We start from the raw sequence: 4,256 nt of genomic DNA on the forward strand, positions 1-4,256 counted from the left end.
AGTTGATCAATAAATGTAATTGTTGATGAGGACCCAATTCATCCTTTTGTGTGTAGATACATAATTTTCCTAACAGCATTTATTGAATAGATAGTCCTTCTCCCCTCTGGGTTCTTGGTACCTTTGTCAAAAAAAAAGACTGTAAATATGTGAGCTTTCTACTCTGTTTCATTGTTTGTTTTATGCCAGTTTTATACTGTTGTGCTTTGTAGTACTTTGTAGCATATTTTGAGGCCAGGTAATGTGATGCTTCAAGCTTTGTCCTGCTTACTCAGGACTTATTTGGCTGGTCACAGTCAGTTGTTGTTCTAGTTGAATTTAAAACATTTTTTCATTGTGTAAAAATTCAAATGGAATTTTGATAAAGATTGTGTTTAACTTGTAGGTTGTTTGGAGTAGTATACATATTGTACATTAAGTCTTCCAATCCATGAATGAGGCATGTCTAATTGTTTGTGTCTTCTTCAATTTCTTTCATCAACATATTGCAGAATCAGTGTACAAGTCTCTTGACTCCTTAGTTTATTCCTAGATAATTTATTCTTTTTGATGCTATTGTAAATGGTATTATTTTCCTTTCAGATAATTCATTATTAGTACATAGAAATGTGACTGCTCTTTGTTTCTTTGTTTTTAATCCTACAACTTTTCTAAATTCATGTATTAATTCTACCAGATTTTTGTGGTGTATGTGAGTTTTTTCAATATATTTATTTTTTAGTTATAGGTGGACACAATATCTTTATTTTATTTGTTTATTTTTAATGTGGTGCTGAGGATAAAACACCATGCCTCATGCATGCTAAGTGAGTGCTCTACCTCTGAGCCACATCCCCAGCCCAAAGGTTTTTTGTTCCTTTCTTTTTAAATATTTTTTTGTAGTTGTAGTGAACAAAATTCCTTTATTTTATTTGTTTACTTTTATGTGGTGCTGAGGATCGAACCCAGTGCCTTACAAATGCTAGGCAAGTGCTCTGCCACTAAGCTACAGCCCCAGTCCCCAAGGGTTTTCTTTCAGGTTATATCATCCACAAACAGGAACAATTTTATCTCCTAATCAAGTGTCTTTTCTTCCCCCAACCCCCATTTGCTCCCACAAGGACTTCTAGTATTGTGCTGAACATGAATAGAAACGATAAGAGTGGGCATCATTTGCATACTGTTTCTGATATTAGAAGAAAACCTTTCCAGTTTTCACAATTGAATATGATATTAGCTGTGGACTTGTCATATATAACCTCTAATTATGTTCTGATCCTAGTTTGTTGAAAATTCTTATCATGAAAGAATATGAACTGATTTTTCTGTAGCTATTGATAGGACCACATGACTTTTATCCTTCATTAAACCTGACAGGATGACAGTTATCAAAAAATCAAAAGACTAGCACTACTCACAATAGCCAAGATGTCAAATAAACTAAATGTCAATCAGTGGCTGAATGGATAAAAAAATGTGTATACATACAATTTAGAATATTATGCCACCTTCAAAAAGAAAGGAATCCTAAAATATCTGAAAACATGTATAAACCTTGAAAACAATATATTAAGTGAAATAAGCCAGTTACAAAAGGAGAGATACTACATGATTCACTTACATGACACAACTGAAACAGTCAAATTTACAAAAGTACAGAGTAGAATAGTGGTTTTTAGGATCTGCAGGGAGAGGTAAGTAGGGAGCTGATTTAAATAGGTATAAGGTTTCAACTGAATAAGTTCTAGAGATCTCCTCTACAACATTGTGTCTAGAGTTAACCAGCTTCTATATAAATAAAAAAAAAACTGTTAAGAGAGTGCACCTCAAGTTGCATTCTTAGCAACCTTAAAAATGGGTAGGGGTGGGGTTCGATGAACATCTAGCAGACAAGGCAGTAGGTGAGAATGAGGGAGAGCATATTTACAAAACTTCAAACCTGACATAGAGCCTGGAGCGCACAGAGGAATGGTAGATAGTACAAAAATGGAGAAAACTGCTGAAGTGAAGCTGGCAACATGGGGCAGTTCAGGTCTTCCAATACAATTTATAAGAAACACCTACTATATCCTGTAAGCAGTTGGGAATCAGGATTGCTTAGCATGCATTCAACTCCCAGTAGCAGAAGCCCCAACTAAGAGAGATTTCAACATAGGGAGTTGCTCAGAAACAGGGCTAGTCCAGAGTTGGATAATTCTGTGCTGTGATGATGCATGTGGTTAAGTGCCGCAGTCTGGCTGGGCACAATCAGGAGCCACTTGTCAAAAGAAACTAACTTTATTTTTAGAACCAAACACGCCAAACAAACAGCATCTCAGGAAAAACCCCTCAGAGCCTCAACTGCCACCACCGGCTTTCCACTCGCCTGTCTCTCCCCCCACAAGCTTCTCTCCACCTCCCACAATCCTCCTGCTCTTGAGGCCGATTGGCTGGGTCACGTGGGCAGAGCCAAAAAGTCCCCCAATGAGCAGCTCCGTGGTCTGAAAGGGCAGGGAAACAGTCCAATGAGCATCACCGCAGAGGAGCCAATCAGCTAGATGTTGCTGGGGCCGAGGAGCCAATCAGCTAGATGTTGCTGGGGCCGCTGTGAGCCAATCATCAGCCGGCAGCTGGATTGCTGGCAGCTGGAAGTTTGCTGGGGCCCCTTCGGCTGTGGCTCTCAACAGTTAAGGACCCAAGAGCCATCTATCTTCCCACCTGCCATCCCCATCATGTCAGCATGTTACCTTATGATCCAGGTGGGGCAGCAACAGTTTCCAAATACTTTGCAGAATTGAGTGAAATAACAAAAATCTATAGCCCAGATCTGTAGCCTCATACTTGACCTGATGTCTAGATCTTGGGATTTTGATTTTGCACCTAAAGGAGACTTTGGATCTTCAAAGCAGAAACATCCCCAACAGATGCCTCACACCAACAAACCCATAGCAAGACAGAGAAGAATGATTTATGCAATGCCACTATGGGTCTATGAACAATATGTAGGGCTAAAGATATATGTTTACAAATAAATAGAATTCATCACCAATAAACATTTAATGAGCATTCCTTAGGTGCTAGGCCCTATTTTTAAAGTATATTAATAGTGACGGTGGCTGGTGTACCATGAACCCCACAGGAAGATCCTTGCAAGGGGCCTTCCACTTAGTCCAGGTCTGCTAGCCATCGTGGCCGCCATGGACCGCAAAGGTCAGAGGAAAGGAGGGAGCCGGCCCGGCACATGGAGGAACAGCCAAGCAGACCCAAGACAACACGTCTTCCCTGACCTAACTGATCGCCCACTGGGCATGCCTCACTTTCAGGGCAGCGGGGACAGCCACTGCACTGCCAATCTTGGCTCAGCGTTTGGCTCCGAAGTGCCAATGCTGCCTGGCTTCCTGGAAAACATGAGCAAGCTGAAAAGCCTGCTGACCCAGGTTCATGCCAAGGACTCAACATGGCCCCACATAAGGCCACGCCGCAATCGCTGTCGCACAACCTGCTGCCCAATCTGCTGCCGGTCACCTACATGCATGTCTAGGAGACAGATGGCTTCAGCCTTGGAATGTTCCTGCTGGAGAGCTGCACGTCCATTCCGCTGCACGACCACCCTGGCATGCACGATAAGCTCAAGGTCCTTTATTGCACGTGCACATCAGCTGTACTGACAAGTTGGAGGCGGAGAGCGGGCACAGGCCCTGCTGACAGAGCAGTAGTTCAAGCCCCCGCTTCAGGCCCTAGAGTGGGAGGCGGTTGGCCAGGAGTGCTGGCACTTTATGGCTGAGTATACTGAAGTCAGCGGCCTCTGCATCCTCACGCCTCACAGGGCCAAGTTGCAACAGATGTACGTGGTGGACGGATGTGCTGCCTTCCTGGACATCCTGGCCCCACCCTACAACCCGGAGGGATGGCTGTGACTGCCACTATTACCAGACACAAGGAGGCCTCTGGCTCTGAGAGTGACCTGCCCTGAGAGGTGTGGCTCCTGTAACCCCTCTGGCTGAAGACTTCCAGTGCTAGGGAGAGCCCTATTCAGGTCTCCAGGTCTTCCCTTGAAGCAAATGGCACCCTGGAACGTTGGGCAGAAGACATGCCATACCCTTATCAGCCTGGCTGGCTGTGGCCCTGCACAAAAGCTCTCTCTCTCCCCCCTATCCTGAGTATTGGATTTACTGAAGTGAGCAGCAGCTGATTCCTCTGCAGGTTGTGAAGCAGGGACAACTGGACTACAGACACCCGGTATGGTTTTGGGGGCAGGGTAGGAGGGAGGCTAGGTTTCCTGGTACTTTCATTGCCAC

General features: G+C 43.9%; 1 pseudogene; it reads left to right on the forward strand.

Annotated features, from left to right (window-relative positions):
- The first annotated feature begins 1,997 nt into the window (after positions 1-1,997).
- LOC114084638 (2-aminoethanethiol dioxygenase-like) lies at positions 1,998-4,014 on the forward strand (annotated as a pseudogene).
- Positions 4,015-4,256: the final 242 nt, after the last annotated feature.

Source organism: Marmota flaviventris, unplaced genomic scaffold (assembly GCF_047511675.1).
Source record: "Marmota flaviventris isolate mMarFla1 unplaced genomic scaffold, mMarFla1.hap1 Scaffold_48, whole genome shotgun sequence".
Lineage (NCBI taxonomy): Eukaryota > Metazoa > Chordata > Mammalia > Rodentia > Sciuridae > Marmota > Marmota flaviventris.